Source organism: Mastomys coucha, unplaced genomic scaffold (genome assembly GCF_008632895.1).
Source record: "Mastomys coucha isolate ucsf_1 unplaced genomic scaffold, UCSF_Mcou_1 pScaffold3, whole genome shotgun sequence".
Classification (NCBI taxonomy): domain Eukaryota; kingdom Metazoa; phylum Chordata; class Mammalia; order Rodentia; family Muridae; genus Mastomys; species Mastomys coucha.
In genome coordinates this window covers 43,791,406-43,806,970 of record NW_022196909.1, presented here as the reverse complement: position 1 = coordinate 43,806,970, position 15,565 = coordinate 43,791,406, and the positions used below count along the sequence as shown (strand labels likewise).

At 47.4% G+C, this 15,565-nt stretch overlaps 1 protein-coding gene across 5 annotated transcripts in view; it reads left to right on the top strand.

The window, feature by feature from the left end:
* The window catches only part of Pknox1 (PBX/knotted 1 homeobox 1), a 41,243-nt gene that overhangs the window by 417 nt on the left and 25,261 nt on the right, over window positions 1-15,565 (top strand). The window lies entirely within an intron of this gene.

Genomic DNA, 15,565 nt, shown 5'->3' with positions numbered 1-15,565 from the left:
TCGAAGGCCGCAGGCAGGGCCCTCCGCGCTGGGCCCCGCTCGGGGCGCGCGCCTTAACCGTCCGCTCGCGGGCCGGCGGGGGCGCGCGGGCCGGCGGGGGCGCGCGGCGGCGAGCCGAGGGGCCGGGGGCAGCGCGGCTCGGCGCGGCAGGAAGATGGCGGCGGGGTCGGCGGCCCGAGTCGGTGTGGGGCTTCCCGCGGTGTGGGGGTCCGCCGACGGTGACAAGTGTGTCGCGCGTGTCCGCGGCCCTGTGGGAAGAGCTGGTCAGCGAGCGCTCGGCCCGCGGTGCCTGCTCCGTGTGCAGGGGAAGGGAAGCGGTGCGGCTAAGGAGGAGCGCCGAGCCCGGCGACGTTGCGCATCCCGGCTCCGGAGGCCGCGGCCTGCGCGGTCGGTCCCACCGCGCCGCCACCCGGGAGCGCGCGGGGCCGCGGGGGGACAAGTGTGAGCACACATCAGGGATGCTGGAGAGCTGAGACGTGGGTGTCGGCTCGACGGGGAAGCTCTTACAGAAGTGACTTTATTTGTTGTTTTGTTTTGAGTTTATTTTATTTATTTTTTTTTTTAAAAAGATTGTGGGTGCTTTCCACTAAAGGATGGAAGGGCACGCCCCTAAGCGGGCCTCCTGTCGTGGCACTAGAAAAAATGAACTTTCTCTTCTGGGGAGGATTGGACTGAGGCGGGAACGCGTCGCTAGCACTTTTTGTTCCTCGTTCGGTGTCCAGGTGAGGCAGGCGAGAGAGTCCCCAAACCCTCTCAGCCCGTGGCCTGTGGGTGTCGGGCATCCCGTTGTCAAGAGCGCGTTGAGTCTTATACCGTTGGTGTGAGGTACCGTTGAGGCGTACGGTTCTTCCTGGAGAACTTCGGCACCAGGGCATCAGGAGTTGATGCTCCTTTAAGAGAGTCCCCTGTGCTTTAGAATGGAGAGAGGAAGGGTGGCTGGGAAGGTAGCTCGTGCCCTGCCCCCAACCGGCTCTGGGATTCAGGGGGCCGCAGTTTACATTTAGTAACGGTTCCGTGGCCTTGTATCCTAACTTTTAGGAAGTCCTAATTGTGAATTGTGGAAACAAAGTCAGTACAGGAGTAGTAACATTCAGTTACAAGCTTGACTCTGGCCCGTTATTGTTAAAATCAGAAATGTTGAGAGGAAAAAAGAGATTTGCCAAAGTTCAAAAGTGTGGATCCAGGAGCTGAAACTTTCCCAGGGTCAAAAAGAGTACCAGTCTTACTGAAATAGCTCGGAAAAAGGATCTGACCTAGCAGGGTGGTGCTAGCACGCCCCTAATCCCAGCACTCAGGAGGCAGAGGCAGGTGGATCTCTTTAGCCTGGTCTATAGAGTGAGTTCCAAGGTGGTCATGGCTACATAGAGAACCCTGTCTTAAAGTATCGGGCCAAAGTGCCGATCGAGAGTCTCGTTGGAGTCCCAGATTAGCTGTAGCTCGCTGTGCGGCCGGGCTGAGCAGAGCCTCCACGTCCTTTGGGAGTGTGGTGAGGTTTCTGTGACAACTCAAATGCTTTGTGGACATCTCTCACCCTGGCACTGCTCATCTCCTGATCTGATTGCCTTCCTCGATGAAGCTACTGTAGATGTTTTGTTTTTATTTTTGTCCCTTTCTACCCTCGTTAGAAACCCACGTACATTCAGCTGCCTTTGGTAGGAATATGGATGGATGGATGCTCTCTTCACCATCTGGCTTTTTGTTGGCAAAGATGACAAGGAATTCAAGTAATGCGACAGTCAGGAGACCTGGATGTCCTGATGTGGTGTGGCCTAACAGTGGTTGAAGATAAGAGAGGTTAGCCGCAGCCTTTGGTAAGCTAGGCTGCCTTACAGTTAGCTACGCTGAAACCAAGTGTCTTGAGTTGTGTCTAGAGTGGAAGTGTGTTGGGTGTAGAAAAAGTTGACTGGTAGACTGTAGACTGAGCAAAGTCTGGACTGGACTGTCATTTGGTGCAAAGCAGACTCAGGCCTGGCCACAAAGGTTGCTAAGGGTTACATTACTGAGGGGATGCCGGGTACCTCTCTTGCTACAGCCCCTGCTGTTCAGCTATTGTTTCTGGAAATTTCCCCCAGAAGGCAGGCAGTGTACTCCGCATGGTGGCTGGCCTGTGCTTGACAATTGTTTCTCTGATGTTCTGTGGTTCTTGGAACAGCATCATGGGAAGAGGATGGAGTAGATCCTTATTTCGAGTATTTTTGGGGCGGGGGAGGGGTGTTGTGAGGAAAAACATTTGCAGAATCTTGAAAACCACTAGGTAGGGGTGGTAGTTCACTGAGAGAGCTCTTGCTTTACAAAGCCCTGATGCGATTCCCAACATCCCTACTCCAGATGATTGTCATCTTGGGCCTTTCTCTGGAATGATAGTGTGTGGTCACCCTGATGGGTAAAGTCACAAGGTCCTTCTCCCCTCTTGAGGGTAAGCTGATTAGCATGGGGTGTCAGTGCTAGGTGTATATAAGGCAATTTCTGCTCAGGGTAATCCTGTCACCTAAAGGCCTATATAAGTTATTGGGCCCACCTTCTGATAGAGGTAAGCCTTCTCGTGTGCTCAGTGGGATAAGACAACAGGAGTCCAGTGGGCTCCCTCTGTAGTCACCACATTGCCTCCACCTCACATTCTCTCAGTTCTCACTTTCGGCTTAGCCATGGACATGAGACTTCTGAGCTCTCTCTTCCTACACATCACCATCCACACACTGACCTCTGCACTGGGAGCTGCCTTTTTAAACATCAAACGCCCCTTCATTTTCTTCCCAGCAACCACAGTTTATTTTCTATATGTCTGAAGGTGCCAATTTTAGATATCCCATATAAGTGGAATAATAATAATTTACCTTTTTGTGATTGACTCATTTAACTTATCAAAATTACATCTGTATTGTGTCCGCATTTCCATATTTTTAAGTCTAATAAAGTTCTATCCTATGTATGCCCTGCATTTTGTTCATCTGCCATTGCTGAAATGTTGGTGCTGTCTGTCTGTTGGCTATCCTGAGTAATGCGTCTATGAACGTGAGTGTGTCGGTATCTGGGTTCTGCTTTCAGCCATTTGATATCGTTTCAGGAGTAGATTTCCACATCATGTTGGTTATGTATTGGTTAAAGAACCATTGTCCTGTGTTTCTCCACAATAGCAGTGCTAGTCTTGGGGTTTCCAGATTCTCCACATCCTGGCATTTGGGTGTTTGGTTGTTTTGTGAGAGACCAGAGCTTTGTAAACAGACAAGCACTCTACCACTGCGCTGCACTCTAGCATCAGTTTTTTGTGTGGTTGTCCTTGTGTATGAGATGACATTTTATTGTACAAATTGTGTTTTTTAGTGCTTAGTGGTGCTGAGCATCTTTTCATGGGTTTATTAGACATTTGTGTGTTTTCTTTGAAGAAATTTCTTTCTTCGCCCACTTTCGAATCTGGTTTGTGTGCAACTTATATATAAATTGTTAAAAGTACTTCTGTATCTGGCATTATCATATAATTTTATGCATGTTAACAAATGTTTCTTATTTTAAAAATTTAAAGTTGGGCCAGAGAGATGGCTCAGCAGGTAAAGAAAGTTTTTTGCCACCGAGCTCGACCACCTCAGTTCCATCCCAGATCCCACGTAGTGTAAGAAGAGAAATGACTTCTACTAGCTTCCCTTTAACTTCCACACTAGCTGTGCATTGTACACACATACAATAAAAAAATAAATTTGATTTAAAAAAATGTTAAGTGTCACAGTGTTTTTTTTTTTAAATATCTTATGGTTATGTCTGATATATCAGGGCCTTTGAGCATTGACTTTTGACTTTGTGTTTTCCATCTGAAAACTAGCTTTCTTCTGATCCACTCAACATGATACTAGCTGGGTTGACAGGGAATCTGGTGTGGGAAGGCAGCTGCTGGAAGAAGGGCCTGCTGGGCCTCTTTCTACACTGCACTGTCGATGTCCCTGAGCAGCACTGGCAGTGCCTGAGGGACAAAGTTTGTCCCAGGGAAAGGGTGCTTGGCTTGGAAGAGTTCAGGTCGCTGTCCTTGTGCCCAGGATTGGACCCGGGACTGGACCCGGGACTCTGTGTGTGTTAAAGACCCCACCACTGCCATCTGTGTCTGAGGACCGTCTCACTGCTCTGATAGCAAGGACATTATGCAGGTGTTGGGTGGCAGTTTGTATTGATGTCGGTGATAGTCACAGAGTCTTAAAGCTTTGATTATGAATTTAATAGCTCAAATCAAATTCTAAAACCCATAAAATGTCTGTTGCCAGGGCCAAGGAGATAACGGGTAAGTGCTTGCAGCACAAGTGTAGGGCCCTAAGTGCAGATCCCCAGGACCCACAGAGAGCCTGCTGTGGGAGCGCATCTGTCAGTCCCAGCACTCCCGGGAGATGGAAGGCTAAGAGACTGGGCCAGCTTGCCTGGCAAATGCAGCAGCAGACAAAAGGGAAGATGACTGGCCTGCATACTCGTGCTGTCACGTACACGCCAGCACTCACCGTCTTAGACTAACACAGTGTCTTATTAGAGTTTTGCTATGTCTTTAGTTAGATTCTGTACATTTTTATTTTTATTTGCTGTGTAGCCCAGGCTTGCCGCCAGCCATTCTCCTGCATGAGCCTCCCATGAGGCTGAGCTATCTGAGTGGGGGGTTGCAAGTGTGCCACTGTGCCTGGCACAGGTTTTGTTTTAATAAGGTTTAATATCTGATTTTATTTGGATATTAAGTTTTAAATGGCACATTCTCAAGCTTTGTTTGAAACCTAAAGCGATTTCTTGGCAGATGTTTTCCTTCAGATGAATTACTTATTGACTGGCCATTACTGTTCTGGGGGATGAGAACCTTGGCTATTTGTGATTTATGAGCCCCAGTCACTTGAGATTTTTTTTTTTTTAAGATTTATTTATCTTAAATATGTGAATATACTGTCGCTTTCTTCAGACACACCAGAAAAGAGCATCAGATTTCATTACAGATGGCTGTGAGCCACCATGTGGTTGCTGGGGATTGAACTCAGGACCTCTGGAAGAGCAGCCAGTGCTCTTAACTGCTGAGCCATCTCTCCAGCCCCACTTGAGATTTCTTACACAACAAAACTCCCTTGACTTTGTGCTGGGTGACTAATTCCCTAAAAAGCTCCTGGAGAAGGTGTCCCTTTGAAGACAGACCTTTGCCAGTTAGAGTATCCTGGCATTTCAGGTGTGTTAAAAAAGCAGGTTTAGGCCTGGTGGTGGTGGCGCACGCCTTTAATCCAAGCACTTGGGAGGCAGAGGCAGGTGGATTTCTGAGTTTGAGGCCAGCCTGGTCTACAGAGTGAGTTCCAGGACAGCCAGAGCTACACAGAGAAACCCTGTCTTGAAAAACCAAAAAGAAAAGAAGGAAAAAAAAAGGAAGAAAGAAAGAAAGAAAAAGCGGGTTTAGTTTGGACAAGGACCATCAATTTGTAAGGAGGATTAGTAATAGAAGAAAAATGTCGAGACAGTCCAGCATTCTCGGGTGCTATCTTTAGCCACCTTCTGCTGTCATGTCTGTCTCTTAGTGCTGATCTTGCTTTCTGCAGACACTAGAACTGAGCTTGCCTAGAATATCCAGCCTTTCCAGATTGGAGTGGTTGAGGCTGACTTTGATAGCAGGTAGCACTGGGGGAGCTGTCCTATGTTGGTTGTGGCAGGTGGAAAGGACCACAGGACTAAAGCCTATCCAGTGACTTGAGGCGTCACCACCTGAGTTGATGAATATTTTAGGTGGGTGAAAAGTTAAGTATTCCAGAACTGCCAGGGTTACACAGAGAACCCGGTGGAGACAGATTGCCTTTGGTTAGTTGTGGCCTGTATGTGTCCCTAGAGCTAGGGGTTATTTTGTGACTGTGTGTGTTTGTCCATTCAGGTGGAACCTATATTTGTACAGTCCTATAGCTAAGGGGTAGTGAGAGAGAGACAGAGATAGACAGACAGACAGACAGACAGACCTACCAGCCTGTGTTAGAGACCAGCCTGATTCAACTTTTTTTGAAAACTGTTCTCTTGTACATTTTAGTGGATATTTTTTAAAAGATATGTGTATGAGTGTTTTTACCTGTCTGTCTGTATGTATTTATATATGTCTGTATGTCTGTATGTACTTACATGTACCACATATGTGCCTAGGGCCTGTGGAGGTCAGAAGATAGCACTGGATCCCCTGGAAGTGGAGTTACACACGATTGTGAACTGCATGTAGATTCTGAGACACAGATATAAGCCCTCTTGAGCACCGTGTACTTCCATGTTGCCCAGGCTCACCTTGCACTAGACACAAGGGATCGTCCTGAAGCTTCTTGGGTAGCTGGGAATGCAGGTGAACATCTGCACGCCTGCCTTGTAAACAAACATGTTGATGTGTAACTGATGATGCAGAGTCGTTATGGAAACCAACTGGGCTAGAAGGGTTGCTATTGACTTTAGTTAGTGTAGTGTGAAAATAACCAGTTGATAACTGACGATAGGTGAGGGCAGGGAACATACCACACATACAGGATGACCAAACAGAAAAAAATATTTTTTGTTTTTTATGAGATAGGTTTCCTCTGTGTAATAGAGCCCTGGCTGTCCTGGATTCACTTTGTAGACCAGCTGGCCTCAAACTCACAGAGCTCTGCCTGCCTCTGTCTCCTAAATGTTGGGATTGAAGTCATGTTCCACCAAGCCCAGCCAGAAAAAAAACTTTTTTTTTTTTTTCCGAGAGAGGGTTTCTCTGTGTAGCCCTGGCTGTCCTGGAAGTCACTCTGTAGACCAGGCTGGCCTCGAACTCAGAAATCCTCTTGCCTCTGCCTCCCAAGCGCTGGGATTAGAGGCATGTGCCACCACTGCCTGGCTTGAAAAAAAAAAAAAGCTTTTTAACAAAGGAGAATTGAGAAATAAAACCAGATGGCATAAGCCCAAAATATCAGGAACCACAATTACTTTGAAGGGACTCAACCTCTTATCTGATAAAGCTCCAAGTTAAGCAGAAAGATGACATCTAGCCAAACGAGCTGCTGCTACATAAGGCACCTAAGACTGGGAAACAAGGGTGCAAACTCAGCCTGCCAGGAGCAGCTGCCAGGCAAGACCAACTCCTGGTGTCAGTGATAGATGGAGGAGAAAAGAACTGAGGACCACTGTGTGTCACTCAGTGTCAATACTAATGTTAAACTTTATATGTTTCATATTATCTTGACCCAAATTGATTATAGCAAGTAAACTAACATACATACACTGGGAGACAGACATCTCCCAGAAGAGTGGGTGGAGCGAGAGAGATCTCCTATGACTCCCAGCAGTCCTGTGACCAAGTAGTTCTCAAAGAGTGAGAGTGTCAGCAGGAGGGACATTAGCCAGATCACTCTGTCAGGATCTCCCTTGCTTCACTAATCGGAAATATCTCTGGATATTGCTAGGTTTCCCCTGGGTGCCAAAACTGTCTACAGTTGAGAACTGCTGATACAGAGGATTTAAACAATGACAAATGAACCAATAAACATGGGCTGAAATTTGTGTCTGACAAAATATAGATTGTCTTTATCACATTAAACACTTAGCAAAATTAGCCCTGTGTTAAGATTTAAAAAACCGGGCTGGTGAGATGGCTCAGCGGGGAAGAGCACCGACTGCTCTTCGGAAGGTCATGAGTTCAAATCCCAGCAACCACATGGTGGCTCACAACCACCCGTAATGAGATCTGATGCCCTCTTCTGGTGCGTCTGAAGACAGCTACAGTGTACTTACATATAATAAATAAATAAATCTTTAAAAAAAAAAAAGATTTAAAAAACCCTCAAGTTTCAGAAAATTAAATCCTAGCCAGGTTTTAGCAGTTAAGAGCCAGAGGCAGGAAAATTGCTGTGAGTTCAAGGCTAGCCTGGGCTACACAGTGAAATCTTGTCTCAAAAACAGACCTGTCTCCTAAAACGGAGAAAGGAGAGACCAGGTATGATAACATCTGCCTGTGATTCCAGCTCTAGGAAGTGGAGGCTGCGTTGGGGGTTCAAGGTTCTCTTCAGCCACGAGACCTGTTCTCAAAAACAAAACCCTGAACAATTCTATGAATGAGAACGTGAGAGCACAGTAATTCAGCCTCGTTAGGGCTTTGAAAGGGAAGCTAAAGGCTCCGGTGTGGGAACTTCATGTTTACTTGTAGAACTTGTGTGTGTTTCTTGGAATTAAGAGGAGATTTAGAGACTCTCCGTGTGAGGTGGGGCATACCTTTAATCTCAGTGAGACCAAGACACACAGTGAGTTCCAGGCCAGTTAGGGCTACACAGTTAGACCTGGTCTAAAAAAACAACGCTATTTTCTGCCTCTGAATAAATGGATAACTATAGTTGTTTTCTGGCTTACAAATGAATAACTACATCATCCCTCCAGGATAAAGCAGAGACAGTACTCGAGAAACTAATCCACAAGTGTATTTACTAGAAAATAAGAAAGCAAGCAGATCGAAGTTTCAGCTTAAGACAAAAGAAAAGTAAAATTAATCCAAAGAGGGAAAATCTGATTTTGTGCATGTTAAATTTGATTAAGAAGAAATTAGAGAAAAGTAATTTTAAAAAAGAGATGGAAGATAGATTGAAGGTGACAAATAAGGACCATATCACATTGGGGCTGGAGAGATGGCCCAGAGGTTAAGGGCACTGGCTGCTCTTCCAAATGACCCGAGGTCTGTTCTCAGCACCTACATGGCAGCTCAAGTTCTGTGGGATCTGGTGCACACTTCTGGCTCCTGAAGGCATCAGGCACACACATGGTACACAGATGTGCGAGCAGGCAAAACATTCATGTATGTATAATAAAAGGGAGCAGCATGTGCTGACTGACGGCAGTGCCTCTGGGAAGCTGTGTGTCATGCATGATCTGACCTTCCAGGTAGAGAGGGTCCCTCTGGGGAGCTGTGGGTCATGTATGAAGAAAGCAGGGTTTCAGCTGACCTTCCAGGTAGAGAGCGTCTGGAACAGGCTCCAGGCACAGATGAGTGCGTTCTATGGAATTTTCGTAGAACAAATCATTCCTGTCGTGTACAGATTTCAGGAGTCACTTCACTAAATAATTGAGCTCCTGCTGTATACCCAGCAGTGGGAGTACCGCAGGTGGCTGGAATGTGGGGAGGACTAGAAGCAGCTCAAGTTCCTATCTGGTAGGCACAGAAGTTTGCGCCTGGAGGGAAGTGAGCTCATCAGTTACCCGTGAAAAGAAGTGGTTTATTGCAGCTGTGGTCAGGACTGAAAGGGAAGCGTGCTTTGCTCAGAGCAGCTGGTGAGGGGTCAGGGGTGACTCCACAGTGACATGACAGAGAGAGTCTGGAGAAGCCATTCTACATAGAAGTGGAAACTGTTCATAGGCTGGGAGAAGATATGGTGGAGCCTGCAAGAAACCTGAAGCAGCTGGATGGGTCAGGGAGAAGGGAAAATCAAGGCCCAGGCATCACTGGATATGCTTAGAATAATAGTTTTCATCTTGTGGCTAATCAAGTCCCTGAAAGGTCTTAGGTGTGCTAGCATCAGGTTGAAGTTTCAAGAAGCTCTTTAAAGACTTTAAAGATCAAAGCAAGAATGAGAGCTAGTTGAGATATATTAAACCTTGTAGGCGTGTGCCATACCTAGGCACCTGGTGTCCTGATGGGCCCAGGAAAGGGCTCGGGCAGCTCAGTAACAATAGGATTTTTTAAGTCTTTTTTTTTTTCTTTTTGGTTTTTCAAGACAGGGTTTCTCTGCATAGCCCTGGCTGTCCTGGAACTCACTCTAGTCCAGGCTGGCCTCGAACCCAGAAATCCACCTGCCTCTGCCTCCTAAGTGCTGGGACTAAAGGCGTGCGCCACCACTGCCCAGCTTAAGTCTTATTTTTAATGATGGTTCTTAAATGTTTTAATTTCCCTGTTAGCCTATCACCCACCAGAAATAGTGGGAAAGAGAGGAAACAGGAGAAGTGGACCTGTTTAGAAAGGTTTTTTAGAGCAACTCTCATCTGTGTTGTCTGGAAATCAGCAGTTCAGTTCACAGGACAGCAGCGGCAGCTTGATCCACTCGCAGACACTTCACAGATACACCAGCAGTCCAGTTTGGTAGAGTCAGGGGAGCAACGTGGTGACATGACCTAGCCGAGACAGCCAGGCGTAGCCTCAGCTCGAGTCAGCAGGAGGGACCAACAGGAACACCAGAAGTTCAGGAAAGCCAAGATCAGCAAAGACTGGAGACTCACAAGCATTGCACAGCTAGCTGAACCAGCAAGCCATGTCCTCTCTTCATTACTGTCGAGTCCTATATATACCCTCCAAACATCACATGTCCTCCATGTGCCTTGCCGCAGCACGTGCGTCTGTCTCCGCCGACATCACTGCCAGTCAGCCCAAGCCCATGGAAGCAGCTCACCACCACAAGATTTTTGGTGCATTTCTCTCCATGGAGTCCTCACAAATGCAGCTCAACTATGCAGTGTAAGGTGGACCAATACATGTGTGTCATTAGCAAAGAATCCTTCATCACCTGTCCCTTCACATGCTCACTTTAACAGTACTACTTCTCCACTGTGTCTGCTTCAGCTAAACATTCCTTCACAAGTCTGCCTGAGCCTTTCACACCTGGGTCCACTTTCACAAGTTTGCCCCAACAAAACACCATCCATCCGACTTTCCAAAGAACCCTTACGTTCCCACTCCACAGCTCTATGGCTGTTATCTGCTGCTTGCAGTCCTCATTGGTAAGCTGGCTCCATTCATTGCTTGGAGCTTTCCCTACAGGGATTCTGCATCATCAGTGTCTCCCACATGTAGGGTCTCCCATCTCATGTCAGTAAATGCTCAGAGTCTCCCAGAGCACTCAAGCCTACCTGCAGGGACTCCAGCCCTATGACACTTCGCCTGGGCTCCTAGACCTTCCTCTGAGGACTGGGTACAAGTCTCTGTGCAGGGCCCTGTAAATCTTGCATTTGTCAGGTTGCAAAGCTTGATTCCTGTAGAGGACAGCAAAGTCCCAGAAGCGCTCTGTTCTTAGGGGAAAGTCAAATGAATCTATGCCTTTACATCCTTACGCCTGGGGGAGGGGTGCGGAGGTGCACAGAGGTGTGTGGCAGATTTCTTAGGTGACCTCACCCCATCTTTGTTGTTGCCTTGGTGCACACTACTTGGCTTCTTTTTAATCTCTCTAGTCTTTTCTACAGTTATGTTCTTGTCTGTAACTCTAAGAGAGCTCCTTTTGTGTCTAAACTGTTTTTGCCAAATCTTTCTCTTCTACTTTTTGCCCACGATTTCCACTGTAAACTTGTCCAGAAGTACCCACCAATCAAAAGCACATCACCAACTGGGAATTCCTTCTACAAGATGAATTAGGCCATCTGCCTTCAATTCAGCCCCACACGATTTGACAGAGTGTCCACAAATGGCCTCTAGTCCCGTTCTCAGTGGGATTCTCGTTCCTGTTAGAAACCTTGTAGGCACCCAGTATTTACTCTCCACATTTCTGTCAACCTTCTGGCCTTCCAGGCTCCCTCTGAAATCATTTATCCACTTCCACCTAAATCAATCAAAACCTTCTAACCCTCATCTTTGGGCTTTTCCAAACCCCTCCTATAAACAAGATCCAGAGGCTGCTGGTCAGGTAGTCACCATATCCACCAGCTTATTGGTGCCAGTTTTCTGTGTCAGAATTTCATCACTGCAGCAGGATACTTACCATACACAACTTACGTAACGAGAGGAAACATTTTTGACTCATAGACTCAGAGGTTTCAGCCCGTGGTTGGCTGCCCATTCCTTTTAAGCCAACAGCAAGACAAACATCACAAGGGTCATGGTGGAGGATAACTGTGTATCTCATGGCACCCAGTAAGGAGAGACAGGAAGGGATCAGACCAGCTACACCATTTAAAGGCATGCCTCTAGGCACCTATTTCAACAAGGCTCCACCTATTCTCACTTGAGAATAGGAAGGTTATAAATAATAAAATGTAGGCTGGGTGGTGATGGCACATTCCTTTAATCCCAGCACTTGGGAGGCACAGGCAGGTGGATCTCTGAGCTCAAGGCCAGCTGGGTCTACAGAGCAGCTCCAACCACACAGAGAAAACTTATCTCAAAAAACAAAACAAAAAAAAGTTTATTTGACTTAATAGTTCTGGAAACTAAAAAATCCAAAAGCATGGGTGCTTGTCTTAATCCCAGCATTTGGGAGGCAGAGACAGGTGGATCTCTAGTTTGAGGCTAGCCTGGTCTACAGAGCAAGTCAGCTACACAGAGCCTGGATTTAAAAGGGGGGGGGGGCAAAAGAGAGAGAGTGAGAACAAACATGCAAGGGATCTTTCTTTCTTTCTTTCTCTTTCTCTTTTTTCTTTTTTGTAGTAAAATGAGCTGGTATCACAATGTAGTTCTGTCTTAGAACTCTTGTGTTCTCAGAGCTTTCCCTTGTCCCTTATTACCAAAGAAAACCTCACCCAGTGGCCCTGTTAAAAGCAGTAAGGCAGATTTACTTCAGGGCCATCCTAACAGGCACAGGGACTAAGCAGGTAACTTTACAGTGGGAAGGAGACTGGCTCAGCTCTCAGCACAGCTGGAGAATGGAAATTAAGAGCTCAAGAGCAGGAATTTGGATGGAAAATCCAGGATGGATCTTGTTTGTAGGAAGAATTTGAAGAGAAGTTTTTGGTTGCTTTAAGCAGAGGTGGATAGACTTCAGCAGGAGCCTGGAAGGCTAGAAGGTTGACAGAGGTGTGGAGAGTAAATACTGGGTACCTACCTACAAGGTTTCTAACAGGAATGAGAATCCCTTTGAGAATCGGACTAGAGGCCATTTGTGGGCACTCTGGCAAAGAACTTGCCGACAAATCTGGGTAGAAAATCAGTAGGAGATAGCATGGATGGGGGGCATGTGACATGATGTGACAGGGTTCTTGTTGAGGGCAGGCCAGGGTCACCAGACAGCTCCCGGGGATGGTGTGTTTAATTAGATGTCTGTCGTAGGTGTTCAGGTGCCAGTAGTCCAGCCAGATCTACATGACTGAGGTCCCTTGTTAAAGGCAGGACTACCCTGACAGCCACAGTTGGAGCCCTGCTGAGAAGGGGATCAGAGGAGCCTGGCCAGAGTTAGGAGGGGTGGCCAACAGCAGCACTGGCCACAGCCTCTCACTCCAGTTCCAGTCAGCCTAGGGAAGCTCCTGCAAGTTTGAAGTACCCCCAGCCCCCTACATTTTGGAGCACAAGTTCTAGGCTCATATTCCTGCTAAGCATCCATTGCTGTTGGTACTGTCCCTTTCAGTGGGTGGAACAAGTATGTGTGGGGGTATATATATAATCACACATGGATATCTACTGCTGTATCCCTCTGCATTAAAACCATGCATTCCACTGGGCAGAGGTGGCGCACACCTTTAATCCCAGCACTTGGGAGGCAGAGGCAAGCGGATTTTTGAGTTTGAGGCCAGCCCGGTATACAGAGTGAGTTCCAGGACAGTCAGAGAAACCCTGTCTCAGGAAAAAAAAAAAAAAAAACGTGCATTCACACTAACATTTCCATTTCCCCAGCACTTGAACCCACCCCTGTTCTCTGTCATGGGAAGCCTGGCTCTAGTTGCTCTTGTGTTTTCCTTCCCCTGCTGGAATCTCCTGGTCTTAAAAAAGCAAAAACAAGACAAAAGCCACCCCAGCATATTCAGTCCTTCCCTACATTAGCCCAAAGTAGGCCCTTCCGTCTGTCAGCACTTGTTTGCTCCAAGGAACTCTCTGTAGATGTTTCTGCAGGGCCTGTCAGGCACGCTTTGTGGCCAAGAGTCTATAGGAAGTGACCATTCTATTCTTGGAAGAGTGAAGAGCGACTGCCGAGCTGAACTCCGTGTGTGGGTTGTGAGAGTCATGCAGCTGCCTTAGGATGCCTGATGTCAACTGAACATTCCCTTAGGATGAAGGATGACAACTGAACATTCCCTCTCCGCCCCTACAGTAGCGGGAAAGTGCGTAGTATGTGTGAGTGTGTATGGGTTCAGATTGGAGACAGGTCTCTTGATCACTCTGTTCTCTCGTATCCCAATCCCAGGATTCTGTGATAAAAGACAGATGTTGTCTCAGGAAAGGGGATTATGAGGCTGGGAGTGTGTGTAGGTACTAAATACTGGCCCAGTGTCCCCACCAAGGGGAGTACGACACAGTGATGTGTCACTGAGTACAACCATAAACACACTGGGACTGCAGGTGGGCAGGTCTGCTTTGGGAGGTTCCCCAGTACCCTGTTCTGGAGAACAGGCGCTTTAAAGACTAAATCTCTGGGTTGTTACACTGTCCCTGACTTCCCTCGTGTGTGCATCGGCCATCGTCTTTTAGCCAGGGTTTTGCCTAGGAAGCCTCCTCAGTGAGACTTGAAGATGTTCGTGGAAAACTGTCTCCCAGCTGTGGTGAACCACATGGAAAGTGTCCAGCGAGAGCTGTTGGAAGCAGTACAGGGCCAGCCATTTGTATGACATAGTCACTTCTAGACTGACCTGATTTTCATGGAGAACTGTCAATATACTGTTGGATTCAAGGTCTGGCTACCCTGTGACCACAGTGCCATTCACAGCAGAGCCCCTTTCCATCCAGCACAGCCAAAGGGGGGTTATCTACTTGAGTGAGTCCCTTGGCTCTTTGACTATTTTTGGAAAGCAAGTTGTCTAAAATACTTTTATAAGAGGTTGGGTATGGTGGCATACACCTTTAATCCCAGCACTCAGGAGGCAAAGTCAGGCAGATTTCTGTGAGTTCTAGGTGGTATAGATGATGCAGCTCATAGCTAGCCATGCATACAGAATAAGGGAGAGGGTGGGCAGAGTGTCTAGGGAGGGGTAGGACCTGTGGTGGGAGAGAATGGAGACCAGGTGGTAGGTTTGCGGGTGTGTGCTTTTGGAAATGAAGAAGGAAGGTGGGGGGTGGGCTGATGGCTGGGGATGGATTTGGGTAGAGGCAGTAATCACATGACCAGATTTGCATTTTAGGAAGCCTGGAGCAAGGCCAGCCTTGGAAGTTAGAGGCAACTGTGCTGTGCTGGATCTGAGGGTGGAAGTGCAGGTGGAGGGGGGCAAAGAGAAAAGAAGCCAGGGTTTGGAACATAGCCAGCCTGCAAGCTCAGCCAAGGGCAGGAAGAAGCTCTGGAGCCAACTGCAGCTGCGTGGGTCTCTGTCTCAAGAATGGGGTCCTGGAACACACAGATTTAACAGGCGGAACAGCGTTTTAAAGATTTAACTTAGAAACCAGGCATAACCAACTGCATATGACTTTAATCCCGGCACTTGAGAGGCAGAGGCAGGTGAAACTCTGTGATTTTGAAGCCAGCCTGGTCTACATATTGAGTTCTAGGTCAGCCTGGGCTACATAGTGAGACCTTGTCACCACAGGAAAAGACAAGCCTTCGCTGTCTCTGAGCGCTGACTCTGTCCTCTGAGGGGCTGTTTGGAGCTGCTGTCCTCCGCCTCAGTACAGACAGCTCCTAGGAACATGGTGCTATGGTGGTAAGGCATGGGGCCACGGGTCTCTTTTTGCCTCCCACAGTCCTGCTCAGCAGCTGTTGACTCAGTCCTCTCCTTCCTGATCCCAAGGAAGTTCTTTTTTTTTTTTTTTTTT